We start from the raw sequence: 15,629 nt of genomic DNA, 5'->3' as shown, positions 1-15,629 counted from the left end.
GTCCATCAATGAAATATTGTAGAGCGCATTGAATATTGTTGAGATATATGTTGTTACCAGTGTTCGACAGGTGTGTACCATCTGATCGAAACAACTCAAGCTCGGTTGCCTTGGTGTTGTGGTCATGGCCGATGTAACAACCCCCTACCTGGTCAGCCTTGAAATTTTTCATGCACTTGTTAAATCTGACCCGCTTTTTATTGATTTTGTTTCCCAGACCCAAAGGGGCAAAATGCCAATATCTTCTAGGTAGGATGGCAGACCAGATGAGGGTTGTTTTTGGCCATAAAGCATGCAATCTATACAATGAACATTCTGCATTTTCAGAAAACAATTTAGAGGTCATTTGAACCGAGGTGAATGATGAAGAACTCTGTTGGAGTGTGGTATTTTGACATTGATGTTACCGTCTTGTCGAAATCTTCCCATTGTAGTCCAGGGATACCTTTCCACTGAATGGTTACAGGTGGTTGCAGGTTAAGGTCCCATCCCCCCGGTCTATCCGCTGCTGCAATTTCAGCCCAATAGGGGATTGAGGACACCACTATCCAGGCTGACAAATCTAAAAAGGCTTTGTTAAAATTACTGTTGAGTCCTACTGGTGTATGTGTTGAGTGTGTGTATGTAGTGTTGTCCAAAATACAGTGGTGCTAGATAAATTGGGAATGTAACTGGAAACCTAATGTGAGTTATGTGGGCGGATGTAAGTAAGAAAGGAATTAGATGTCCATCTCCCCAATTCTTGAATTTTTTCATTAGAAAAACCCTGATTTACCAATTCAGTAGCCATGCCTATGCGAAAACTGAGACTTGTAGTGACCTTTGACCTGTAAAAAAGAGAGTGACTTGTCCAAAACTGCCTGAAATTGGGAACGTGTAACTGGTGAGGCATCAATGTGAACAAATAAAGTGGGTTTTCTCGGGGGTCTAGCTTGGAGGAATGGAGTGATTGTTGATGATGGACAGAAATGAGTTTGAGGTAGCTGATGAATTTGCACAACCGAGCTCCTGCCTGTTTGGTCGGTCTTTGATGAGCTGATAGTAATGAAAAACTGACCCAACTGATTTTTAGAAATGTGATTTGTTTGCAATGCAAGAACTTCACTTACTCGTAATAAGCCAAAAAAAGGTAACAGTGTATGTTGCCGCAAAAAGTAATGACTCATAGGGTGAGCGGCATATTGATTTGAGGGAATGGATATTTTTTGTAAATAATTGGATTGAAATGGGGAGTCGAATGTCCTTGTTGACACCGACTGACCGCCGGGCACCCTCGAGAGACTTGGTAACTATGAAATGCCTAGTGTTATCTAAAACACCCAAAATTTTGTGATGGTAGGACATTGCACTGATATATAGACATATAGTTCTGTATGATAAATTGTTGATTGATAAATAAGCAATGAAATGTACGAGTTGGTTTGTAGGTACAGGCCAGATTTGGGCCAAGTCATACTGTGCCCTAAACTGATGGAACTTTGCTAAAGCGGTGTTATAAGACTGGTGGGTGTTTGGGGCCAAAGATCTGTACAGAAGTCTTGATGCCTCTTGCTCCAAATGTTCCAAATGTGAGGTGGTAGAGGTGTGGGCCAATGGTCTGCCTCCGGTGCAAGATTTCGGAATCTGGCCCACCGAGTTGTTGTTGACTTCGGGGTGAACCACTGGAGGTAACTGTTCTTGAGCCCGTGCCTGGGGGGGGGTGGTTAAACCTCCAGTGGGGCCTGTGGCGGGTCCGCAGCGGGGCCTGTACCTGTTCTGGAATGGCGGGGAACCTTTCTCCCTGGCGCTCGGGCTGGAGTCCCAGTGGGTGCTTTACGCTTTGCTAGCACTGCTTTGCGTTTTGGGGGCGTAGCGAACGGTGGATTTTTCCAACACTTGCTGGGAGTTGCAAGGCAAATATGTATAAATTTGTGTAGAACTGCTCTAAAAAGGCAACACGTGCTCCTTGCTAAAATTATATGAAAACTATGGGGTTTTTGCAGGGGCTTCCGGATAAGCCAATGGTTAGCTCGTACCGAGTTTTTTCCGAATATACAGTGTGTCTCAAAATAAATACAGACTATTTTTAGTGTGAGAAACATTATGTTTCTAAATTGTTCAACATGAATTATCGTTTAGATCTACCATTCTTATAAGATACCTATCAATTGTTGCATCATGATGAATTTAAAGAAATGCTCAGGTGTGTTCTATAACTGATTTATGATTTATCCTCAAAACAAACGACTATCCGAATATCGATCCGCAATTTTAGGATCATTTGACAAGGCGTTATACTCTAATTATTATTGTGGACCATTTGCCTTTTGCTAAATGAAAAAAAACGAGTTACACCCCTGTTTATTTATACGTTAGTATTACTAGCAACATCCCTTGACCTCTAAGGAGAAATTAGATTTCAAAATCTTTTGAACCACAAGGAAATGTTTTATAAACGATCTTTCAAACGATTTGCAGTTTGTACCTTTAATTTAGGAAAATAAGCTACGAAACTATCAACAACTAATATAACGACTTCTTACGTAATTTGACAACTAGGTTCAAAATAGAATTACCAGGACCACGTGACATTTGTGGGAAGGTTATTTTATGGTGCTTGTGACATAATATTTGCTATATTTAACAGAATTACATCCTGGTTTACAATGACCTAGTAACCTACAAGCCTACTGACATACTCATGATTCAGTGTACCCATGATTTCCTTTAATACGCCTTTTTATCATATGGGATTTTTATTTACGAGGGAGGCTTTAATGGGTCTATCTTATTTACATTTCAAGCATCAATACAACTTTCCGTTGCATTCCTGATGAAGAAAAATAATTTTCATGAATTCTTTTTTAAAGTCAATCAGAAAATTTCTTGAATCTATGCTTCAAATACCTGTGATTCTTTTGTATATGTTGCATGATTCTTGTTCATGTCGTTAATAAACATCAGCTACAGTATACCTTGTAGTATCATTTTTGAAATATCAATCTTAAGTTGGTTGGAATAAGTAGCCATATTATGTCTTTATAGTCTTTATAATATTTCCTGTTTCATATAATCCTTTAAGGTAAGTGACAGCACGGTAAACTACATGTAATAATTAATATAGTGCGAGCGTCATTTAACGTAATATGTGACATCACTTTGTTGTAAGAATGTCATCATTAAATGATCAAAACTGACTTAAAAGTATTTTATCTTCTAAATGTCAATTACTGTGGAATCAATAAAACTCGTGGGGGCCAATTTTCGTGGATTCGTAAATATGACAGGTTTGTGAAGACGTAAATTTGAGTAATATCTTATGCCTACAAAAGGAAATATAACTATGAAACCCTAATTTATTAATTCGTTGAGGATGTAAATTCGTCGATGAGAGGTACCCACGATTCAACGAAAATTGAGCCACTCCGGAATCTAAAGATTTCACTGTATAATGTTTGCTCACATACAATGCACCATAGCAATTCCCTCATCGCATTATTCACGCTGACGCCATTCAAGCGTGATTTGTTTTAAAAAAAACATTGGTTGAGAAATGATCTACTAGCTTTGTATTTTAACATGATAATATCGACCATAATATCACCGCGCTTTAAAAACGGCCTTTTGTCTCACTTTGAACTATCGGACATGTTCTGTCCATGGATTGCCTCTAGGCTCCCATTTTCGTAATCCTCTTTCACAGAAGAAACAGCTAGTATATAACACCCGTAAGCCGCACCGCCGTTACACACCTCAAATGGAAACTCAGCACTCAAACACATTTGCTGGACTCAGAATATATTACAAAGAATTGTGACCCCTGTATCTTTATTCAACTCGACGACTGACACTTCAATGTTGAAGCCATGCCTATATGAAAAAAATGAAATCGTTTCAGCCAAAACCGTGTTCATGCTTCTAAAAATTTTATTCAGAATGTGTGGCTTTGTTACCGATCCATAAGTGGAATAACATCAAAAATACGTTCTGTTGATGAGCAAATATCCCCAGTTAAACCAAGTAATAACTTGTTTCCACAGCCGAAAAAATCATAAAAAACGCCAAACAGTTCCTTTGAAAAATATAAGCTTATAACCTTGATAAATTTAAGATTTTTAATCAATTCGAATATCACGATAACCTACTTGCCTTCATGGGGTAGAAATCTTCCTCTGATAAACTTACCAACTCGCACGGTACGTACATTAACGTTAGATGACTGTAGTCAAATTATACATGTATAAAATTTAGATACAATTCATTATAAAGCTTCCGCATATGCAAATTTTTACATTTTGTAACGAGGAAAATATTTGCTTTAACAAGAAATATTATTTAATTGTAGGTACCTGCTAAATGTTCTATATCGAAATCCTTCATTTGAATATAACATACGTACGAAAAGCCCTTTTGGCAAATTTTACAGAAGATAAAGTCTGGTACCGTTTACATTAGTTTCAGTTTAAGTCAATCATTACATCTTGTGTTATTGTCATCGAAATTTCTCGATGAATACGCTCTATATAAATCTGACGTCAATTATAGAGTTCTGTGTATAACCTAACAAAAAACCTTTGTTAAACGTGATGACTTCAATTTTTCTATTGTCAACTTTTCTTACTTATGTAGCAATATACCTTTATCACCTGCATATGGTGTTTTAGTCTCTCAGTTTATTCGATACGCAAGGGCATTTTCTTCGTATGGACAATTTTAAGGCGAGGCAGGCTATTGCCAAACAAGTGGATAAAACAGGACTACCAACAGTCTCGTTTGAAGTCATCTTTTTGTAAGTTCTATTGTCAATACAACGACCTTGTCAGCAAATACAATCTTCCACTGGGTCGCATGCTGACTGACGTTTTTATACTATTTGTAAGACCATAATTAATCACCTAATGTGTACGGACTTTTCCATTTTTCCCGATTACGACAACGAGCACACCACAGGTGTTACCGGTCATAAGAGGATGCTCACTTCTCCATGGCACCTGATCCTTCCTCTATTATTTTTTAAGAGGTCCGTGTTTGCTCTGCTCCTGTTTTGCAATTTTTCTTTGGACTTTTGAATTTCAACAGTGTTTGTTATCACCACATGTCATCCATAACGTTCCTTCAATAGTGGTATGTGTATGATTCATCAATTTCATTTCTTCTTTATAGCAAACATCCCTTAAATCGTGAAAATTTGAAGGATCATTAAACTTCCTCCCACTTAAAAAATTAATAAAAACACTATAAAAACATAAAAAAGCTATGTTGCAGTGTGTACCTTTAATTTATTAAGATATGCTACGAAACCATCAACAACTAATATAACGACTTCTTACGTAATTTGACAACTAGGTTCAACATAGAACTACCAGGACTACGTGACATTAGGAGGAAGGTTAGTTTATGGTGCTTGTGACATAATATTTACTTTATTTAACTGAATTATATCCTGGTTTAGAATTATCTAGTAAACTACAAGCCTACTGACATACTCGTGATTCAGTGCACACATGCTTTCCTTTAATATGCCTTTTTATAATGATTGGATTTTTTTCCGTAGGAGGCCTCAGTGGGCTATCTTTTAACATTTCAAACATCAATACAACTTTCCTTATGGAGAAGAATATTTTTATGTAAAATTTGGTTAAAGTCAGTCAGAAAATATCATTAATCTATGCTTCAAATACCTGACATTTTTTTGTATATGTTGCATGATTCTTGTTAAATTTCGTTAATATACATCAGCTAAAATATAACTTGTGGTATCAATTTCATTTCTTCTTTATAGCAAACATCCCTAAAATCGAGAAAATTTGAAGGATCATTAAATTTCCTACCACTTATAAAATTAATAAAAACACTATAAAAACATTAAAAAGCTACTTATTTTTTCCTTCATAAGATTGCTTCTATACCATATTTCTATACAATAAAAACCATATGCATAATAGTGGTTAAGACATGGTTGAACTAGGTTTTGTTTTCTATTATGAACTGTGTGTTAGAGCATGACCAACAAAGTTAGTTTTATCATATATCAGGACACTAATGTTAACGTTTAGCTTTTAAAAGCAAGCTATTTTGTTCTTAAGAAGATTTCATAAACACCCTACTCTAATTTCATTTTTTCCTTTATAATATATTTTACGGTGCGACCGTTAGGCCGAGCGCAGCATGTGATCAAATAATGAATTAAGATAAATCAATAAAAAAAAGAGTAGCAACGTAACGTAAATGAATTTGTATGCAAAATAAAATAAAACTTGCTTATTTTTCAGCAAATTTTAATTATTCATAATTTATAAGATTGTTTATTTATTCATAAGTAGAATATATCTCAGATACAATATTTCCTGAATAATAAAAATTTAAACATTATGTTCGATGCAGTTTACTTCCTCTTTTCTGCAGAAGACATTTTTCTTAAACTTACATATAAAAAATTGACTTATCAAAGAGTTGCCCCCCCCCCCCCCCCGTTTAAAAAACAAATATTTTTTTTTATTTACGTATAAAACAATTTGCGTTTATATATGGAAAATGAGCACCCCTAAGTAAAAATAAAGATACCATTGAGCAGCTAATGAGCCAAATACATACTATACACTCCCTATTCCTCACCCTGGGTAAGAATTTTCCTGATTCTGACATTTTTATTTCTTTTTGTTTGTGAAGATTTTTTGAATGAGGCTGTCACGCCCCCATTTAAAAAACCTTCCTGGAAATTACCGTGAATATTGTGAATAAAATAAATGTGAGCATTTATCCAAATGAGAGTTTGGTGTTTATGTTTCAGCAAATTTACAATAACTAGTTAAAGTAATTTCCCCTTATTGTGACGTCAAAGTACACGTCGGTCAAGTGTCGTCTGTCTCTTTAAAAAGTACCCTGAAAAAAAATACGCAAAAGTTACTGTTTGATTTACTTAAAAACCATGATTTTTTTGAAATTACACATTTTATCTGTTTTTCAAAAGTTTTACTTTGATTTTCTTGATAAGGTTAGAACGCCATGCATTTTTGGAATTGTATTGTGGGCCGAAATTTACTGACGCCGAAAAATTCTGTCGGATCAATGTGTAAGAAATCAATTGTGACATCACTCAAAAGGACAATAACTCCGTTAGTCTTATGTAATGTACATTACATTGTGTCAGCAGTATACATGTTTTTACAATGCATGTACATAGTCTTTAATTATTTTTATCTTGTTCTCTTGAGAGTGTGAAATGGGAAACCATATTTACAGAGAACTGCTGGTCCGATAAAATAGGGCATTACTGGTCTGAGTAACTGACGCCAAAAACATCTGTTGAATCAATGTGCAACAAGTCTGATTTTTCTTTTCACCTCCGCCTTGGTAGAGCTCGCTTCACGCCGGCGTTGTGCGCCCGCGAGCCGCGCTCGCCATTATTTTCTGCTTGAAGATAGACGGACACATAGAACACAGAAAGACAAACAGACGCTTTCCAAAAGGTATTCAGAAAAGCAAACTTGAGCTTTCAGCTCGGATAAATTTAAAACGTTCATGTGAGTGCGTGCGTAAGTAAGTAAAAACTGACCCAACAAGAGAGTTGTACATCTGTTTTAATTTCAAGTACATCAACAATACAAATAACACTTTAAATTCAAACTTACAACAAGTATTACATCATACAGTTATGCCTTACACTGTCAAACAAAATAAGTCTCTCTCTCTCTCTTTCTCTCTCTCGGCCGTTCTGGAAAAAAGTGCATTTTAACAAAAAGGTGATTGTTAGTTTTAAATTTAATATCTGTATGAAATTAGACTTCTGTCTTCTGTGTAGGCACACGGAGGGAGTGTTTTGAATGTTTTATTTACCTTGGCGCCCTGTAAATAACTTGCGTTATGTTCTTTCCATGTGATACATGTAGTTAATTACTATAACTTCAATTTTCATCATTATTTGCAGGTATTTTAATACTGTTATTTAAAAGCGTTAATTTTTTAACATTTTCTTTACTAAATTATCTTAATAATATAAAACATAAATACTCTTACTGCACTTACTATAGCCCAGTCAGTCTTTGACAAAGCCATTTTTAGCTTTGATTCCAAATCACCCAGAAACTTCCTTTAGCGAAGTGAGAGTTGTGCTTCCGGACAATGATCGGTTCCGATGATTTCTGTCATAACATTTGAAGGAGGTTGTTTCGGTTATTTCCGTAATAGCGTTTCTAAATGAGGCCATTGAGTCCCGTCTGAAGTACCCTGCAGATTACTGGATACATATCCACAAAGTGTAAAGAATAAAACTATCAAATAGTCATCCTTTATTATCAGTCTGATATTACACACCTTGGCTTTTTAAAAATTCTATTCAGCAAATTGTATAATTATAACCTCTAAGCTTTCTTTAAACAAATGAATTCACTTTTAAACCGTATAAGATACAAATACAATACAAATTGAGCTAAACTATGTTAAAGATAAAAAAAATCTCTTCCTCCTTCCGTTGTACAGATTATTATTCCGTAATGACACAGTACAGAGTATGTAGCTTAACCTATATTATGTCCTTTTTGTGTAGTGTAGTTCATGACTAATTTGATGAACGTTTGAGGATTTTATAATGCTATCCTTTTGATTCAGATTATATTTCCTTGTTGCATGTCACCGTAGATCCTTTTATGTATTTTAATGAATTCTGATAGAAAAAGTTTTCTTAATCTAAAGATTTCTAAATGATTTACGCCTTTACATAGAATTAATGAAAATAAAGATGTAACATAAGAAGAGATATTCAGCCTGCTCAAGTTAAAAACTATTTTTAGAGGCGATTGTATTTGTGTGATTCATTGTTTATTTTCAAACGTTAAGCTGAATCAATAGTAGGATCACCATAATCAGTGAGGTGAAACGAGTATCATAAATGTTTTAGATTATTTATGGCTTTTTAATTAAACAATATTTCATTATGCAATATATCACATAAAAACGGATGGGAGAGCAGGCATTGCCTATATAAATCCTCTCCGATATACAAGGTCAAGGTCATATATATACTGTACAAAATTTATAATTAGTGCCATGCAATATAAACAATAATATTACAATAAATGCATATATGTATATTTGAATTATATGACCAGAAATTACAATAGGTATATTAATACCAATTATGATATTATAATTTGTAGTAACTAGTAATGATAATAATAAGAAGAAAAAAAAAGGAAAAAATACAAACAGAAGGTTTTATACACAGTTTCACGTTCTGTGGTATTAAACAATAAGAAGGACTAAATTGATTATATAAATCTATAAGTAGATTTAATAAATTCATGTACATATTTAGATATTGCAATATTTTGTTTATAAGTCAGACTAATGTCACCATTAAGAATGAGTTGGACTAAAATGAAAGGTATTGGCAGTCTTAAGGAATTTACATTTTGGATTAGTAAATGTCTTTGAACACAGTATTTTAGACATTCACAAAAAGTGAGAACATTTCGTCACATTTAACTCTATAACAATCCGAATTTAGAGAACTCAAACCCTGAGTAGACAACACCTTTAAGCATTCAAAATCAGTTGACGATTTTAAAAAAAAGTTTAAAAATTACTTCTTTAGAGACTTTTACGCTTTATTTCAATCCTTAATCTTTATATATATATATATATATATATATATATATATATATATATATATATATATATATATATATATATATATATATATATATATATATATATATTTATCTCATACGTGTGGTGTATATTACCCGTGTGATAAACCTTTGCTATATCACACGGGGGTGATGCTATATCAAATACTTCCGGTCGGAACTACTTTTGACACAGCCCCTCGCTTCAACGCTTCAGTGACCTATTTTCGAAGATTTGCTAGTACTTTCAACATAACTAGGCCTATATCAACTACAAAGGGTGATATAAAATGGATTTTGTCAAAGACTTCAATTACTTACAAATATGAAGGAAAGCACATAGGCGTCGGAACCCGGGCTATTGGGGGGGGGGGGTAGCACCCCCCCCCCTCCACCCAACTCTTTTTACAAAGTTATACATAACTGTAACCAATAAACCTTTTGCTTTGTCTAGTTTATAAAACTGCAAATTACGTTAACTATCAATGAGTGCATCCTGACGACGCGATGGAAACAGAGCGTACTGGTTGTGCATTGTGTTTATATACAAGACCTTACCGAAATAATGTTTCATAAGACTTTGATTCCACCAACAGTAAGCATCCTTATTCACTATTTTCAATCCCTAATCATTAGGCTGGTGTTTGTGTTTATAAAACATCAACAACTGTTCCTTGTTCGAGTCAATTCAACTAACGTGCATTCGCAACTTTGTGTATGTCAACAAACTTGATAGTTCAAGTCTTCTAATCGGAATTTCCATTTAATCAAGTGAATAAACTCTAAGAAAAATTTTTTAGAGGTAAAAAATTATTTTAAGGTTTATTTCAGTGAAACTTCACATTAAAACAGTTAGATTTATCTCAGGTATGATGTACTAAATTGTATTGCGCAAGGTCACAATAGCCGCATTACACAACGTTGCATCATCGTTTTTATCTTTGAAAAAAAAAGGAAAAAAAAGGGTCACATAAGGGACTGTCTCAAAAGCTTCATAATATAAATCAAATTGTATGAGATAAATAGAACATCTGTAATTGTGTGATTTTATATTTGCTTTATCCAACTCGTTGATCGAAATGGTTATATTCGCTCGGCAAGCCTCGCGAATATATACACATTTCAACTCGTTGGATAAAGCAAATATAAAATCACACAATATAGATATCCTCTATATATATATATATATATATATATATATATATATATATATATATATATACATAAAATCTTTCTCTCTTGTTTCTATTTGTACAACGCCAATGAACACGTTTTAGTAAAAAGTAAATAGGCGTTTAATTAAAAAATACAGTTTCATCTTGAATATATTTTGCTCAGCTTATTGGCGTCTAGCATCCGAACTAAGTACTACATTGATGTGATGAACTATGGTGCAAATTTGTACTGATCATGATCCATGCAAATTTGGACTGATCATGATCCATGATATATAGTGTGAGGGCGAATCTCTGTTGATGTTATAGAAACATTATGAAATTTTCTAATGCGTTTTTTTTTGGTCCCAGTTCCAAAATTGTTTCTCTTTTTTACGGGATTTATCTAGGATATTGAATGCATGCTTACAATGATTTTTTGTTTTGGAGGGGGTATAGAAATGGCAAGACAACATTTTACAAGCTTAATAAACCTCTTTCCATTATTGATTATATAGATTTAAAATCAGATAAATCTGAGTAAATATTTTTAGTGTGAGAAAAATTATGTTTCTAAATTGTTCAACATGAATTATCGTTTAGATCTACCATTCTTATAAGATACCTATCAATTGTTGAATCGTGATGAATTTAAAAAATGCTCAGGACAGTCTTCTATCACCGATTTATGATTTATCCTCAAAACAAACGACTATCCGAGTATCGATCCGCAATTTTAGGATCATTTGACAAGGCGTTATACTCTAATGATTATTGTGGACCATTTGCTTTTTGCTAAATGAAAAAAAAACCGACTTACGCCCCTATTTATTTATACGTTAGCATTACTAGCACCATCCCTTGATCTTTAAGGATAAATTAGATTTCAAAATCTTTTGAACCACAAGGAATAGTTTTGTAAGCGATCTTTAAACGATTTGCAGTGTGCATATCTAATTTAGAAAGATAAGCTACGAAACCACCAACAACTAATATAACGACTTCTTACGTAATTTGACAACTAGGTTCAAAATTGAACTACCAGGACCACGTGACATTAGTAGGAAAGTTATTTTATGGTGCTTGTGACATAATATTTGCTATATTTAACAGAATTACATCCTGGATTACAATGACCTAGTAACCTACAAGCCTACTGACATACTCGTGATTCAGTGTACACATGATTTCATTTTATATGCTTTTTTATCATGTGAGGAGTTTTTCTATGGGAGGCCTCAATGGGTCTATCTTTTAACATTTCAAACATTAATACAACTTTCCTTATGGATAGAATATTTTTATGTAAAATTTGTTTAAAGTCTATCAGAATTTTTTTAATCTATGCTTCAAATACCTGACATTCTTTTGTAAATGTTGCATGATTCTTGTTAAATGTCGTAAATATCCATCAGTCTCACTATACCTTGTGGTATCATATTTGGAATATCAATCTTTAGTTGATTTGAATGGGTAGTCATATCATGTCTTTACTGCCTAATATAATATTTCCTGTTTCATATAATCTAATCAGAATGTTTGGCTGTGATACCGATCCATAAATGGATTAATATCCAACATACATAATATTTCATTTAAGAAACTAACAGTTATACTGTTCATTTTCCGTATACACAGTAAGCTAGAAAGAACTAATGAGATACTCGCAAAAGAGTGCTGGTTCTTGAAAACCAGGTTACCGTTAGCTTCGTTTCAAAATATTCTCAATTAAAATTCCCGGTTTATTCAAATAGAATGGTTGGTACAAGCTTGCATATGGTTTATTTTCATCTAAGCCTAATTATGATTTGTCCTTCTTTATATGCAGGTGGGATGGGTATAAGCATCGCAGCAATAACGGCATAAATGGTTTAAAATTTGTTATACGTATTTCTTTAATACAAGTCCCTGTTTTAAACGGATATGGGTTTTAACACTTATTCTACAAGTATGTTGAATGTATCGCTGTGCCTTTGATCCTTTCTTATCAATATTCTAAATCTTAAACAGATATAAATGATGCATAACATTTATGCTTGGTGTAAAAGCGTTTTCGTTTTCTGTATTATTTATTGACATATATGTATGCACATCAATAAATATCACAATTACATGTACATATATCACCTTCTTTCGTCAATATGATTTTTTTCCAAGCTACAAAATATATTAAAATCATTCTTAAAAGACTTTTGCTAAACATCCATACATGTAAAGGACCTTTTCGCTTAGTTACGCGCAATCTACACCAGTAAAAGCTGACACGAGTTATTTTTAGAAACAGTCATTCAGTTTCGGTTTCATATTTTTCTATCTAACGAATGTTTTCGGGGAAATATAAAAGCTAAACTAAGCTCTTTGATATTGTCTCGCCAGGTTAAAGCAATATTTGTTACGTTGTAAGCAAAATGTGTGCAATTAGATCCTGATTAACAATTGAGTATTTCTATCAATCAGTAATTTTTTAATATGGTTCAACTATCCTGATGAAAACGATATTTTCGGTAAATGATATTATTTTTAAAACTTTTTAAGACCGAGAAATATGATAACAAGTGTCTTGTTTCTAAAACGATGTTAGAAGTAACAATATTTTAAAGTACTTTTCCAAACTGAACAGTTTTCTTTTCACAAAAATAGCAGTTTGTTAATCTTACAGGTGTTGAATTCGGAATAAAATATTTAATAAATTTATAACCAAGAATGTGTCAGATAAAAATCAAATTATTTCGGGGGAGGGGGGTGTGTGGGGTGGTCTCTGAAAACATTCCAATACATTAAGGAAAGCCCAAGATGCTAGTATCTTACAACGTTATTGCAAGATATACGGGAATAGTCTTACTTTACAACACTTGTACATTTTCCCAATAAATCAGTAAGCTAGACATCAAACAGATAAATAAGGATTTTACATACTGTTTGTTTATAAACACCCACTACTCTTTAAAGCTGACATGAATTCATAAATACGCATTATTTCCCTTTATCTCGACTACAGCCATATTAGTTGTCGATTTCTATTGTTCTGTTCATCGCTACACACCCCCTATATAAGGCCGAGAGCACTATTCATGCTTCACCGCATTTAAATTTTTCATTCATCCGAACACGTTACCTTGGACGAAAAGACGTGTAGAAACACGTTTGGAACAAAATTATATGACAACCACTTTACAAGCAAGGTATATCCATTGAATGACGAAACAAGCAGAGTGAAATCCAGCCACAGATACTTCAAAAATCCTCGATAAGTGTAGATTGTTTTCCTGTTTATAATATAACATCGCACATGCGCAAACTACACACTGTGGCAGATCGAGCAATGTCAATGATCGCATGGATTTTTAGAAACGGAACGTTTTTGTAGGAACGAATGGAAACGATGTTACGTTGTTACTTTCTTGGATTGACTATCATTTAGCTACAGTGTTGGATGTACTGCCGCTGGGTTTTTAAAAGTGATGCAGACGTTATACATTCTGTATGAACGACACACGTGTTCGATGTGCATGCAAAGTAAGGCAGCACTCTATGTGCAAAATATTACGGATACCTTGGAAATTCTTTCAAAAAATAAATATATTTTGTATTTTATTGATTGTTGATTCCTTTATTATTTATTACAAACATTTTACTACATTGTGTAGTTCATTCATTCAGAAGTCCGTGCAACCTAAATGCCTCGATCAGAAAGCAACCGACCGTCACTTTCTCAACCGGTATATATACCCCAGTGACAGTAGAGGAGCGATCAAAACTAATATGGCAACCAAATGCTTTTATGAATTCATGTCAGCTTTAAGACATATCCCGGAAATATCTTGCAACACAAGGCGCATCAAATATACCGTCATTTATGTTTTATTAACAATAAAATTTAAGAACAATGTTCCGACAATAACACTACGCAATAACACAATAACAAAACAGATAAATGCAGCAAAAATCATCTGTAGATTAATGTTTTAGAAAAAAGGTACATATGTACGTAAAATAAAGTTGACCAAATCTACATTATTTGAAGATTCATTTTAAAGAAACAGATATTTGAACCTTTTTGTTTTGTTGGCATGTTTTGTATTAGCCTAGCTTCTTTATGCATACAACTTTTTTTAAAATAAACTTTACCTTTATAAACGAAACTATTCATTTTCTTAAAATTTTAATGGTTTCTGTCACAATTTGATTTTAAATTAACCGAGGTACACAGTAAAAGCATATTTCTATTCTATGCCTTTGTATAAGTTGTTTTTCTCGTATAATGCAGTCTTCATTTCTGTACTATTCATAGGTACATGTGTATGCACAACAATATCACAGGTGTGACATACCTTTGTCAATTTGTATTTAGTTCCTGCTACAAAATTTATCAAAATCATATCAATTTGACGTTTTAATCGTAAGCAGGAGAATTTTCCGCTTAATTTACCCCAGATTTAGTTGGAACATCATACAATAAATCAATTTTAGATACATTTGATTCAGTTTCAGTTTCAGTTCTTCTTTACTTCAAAACATAACAAACTAACTTTTGAGAAAGAATTGGTTGTCCGCTGTAAGTTGCAGTTGAACTACATTTAATCGAGTGTATCATAGACACCAAAAAGGGCGTTGAATATGGACTCGTTTGTTGCTGAAAGTCGTCAATGCACTCCTGGCACTCCTGGGTAAACCTGATTACAGTTGGTTGTTGTTCTCAGACGACCAGATTCGAAAAGTCATTCATTCTAAAAAACAAAAAGGCATTTATTCATAAATGGAATTTACATATCTGTTAAACCTAATCAAGCTGCTGTTTAGGGTTGGTGTGTGGTCTGTCTCTGAAAACTTTAACAATATATTTTGCCTCAGTTTGGGTTATGGAATTAAT

General features: G+C 33.6%; 1 long non-coding RNA gene across 1 annotated transcript; it reads right to left on the bottom strand.

Moving 5' to 3' along the window:
- Nucleotides 1-7,774: 7,774 nt before the first annotated feature.
- LOC128184040 (uncharacterized) lies at nt 7,775-14,019 on the bottom strand. Its single transcript, XR_008243676.1, has 3 exons — nt 13,875-14,019; nt 8,005-8,205; nt 7,775-7,824 (listed from the first exon to the last, which is right to left on the bottom strand). It is a non-coding gene; the product is annotated as an uncharacterized LOC128184040 (long non-coding RNA).
- Nucleotides 14,020-15,629: the final 1,610 nt, after the last annotated feature.

Source organism: Crassostrea angulata, chromosome 5 (assembly GCF_025612915.1).
Source record: "Crassostrea angulata isolate pt1a10 chromosome 5, ASM2561291v2, whole genome shotgun sequence".
NCBI lineage: Eukaryota > Metazoa > Mollusca > Bivalvia > Ostreida > Ostreidae > Magallana > Magallana angulata.
Note: the sequence above shows the minus strand (reverse complement) of the source record. Positions and strands in the feature narration are given on the sequence as shown.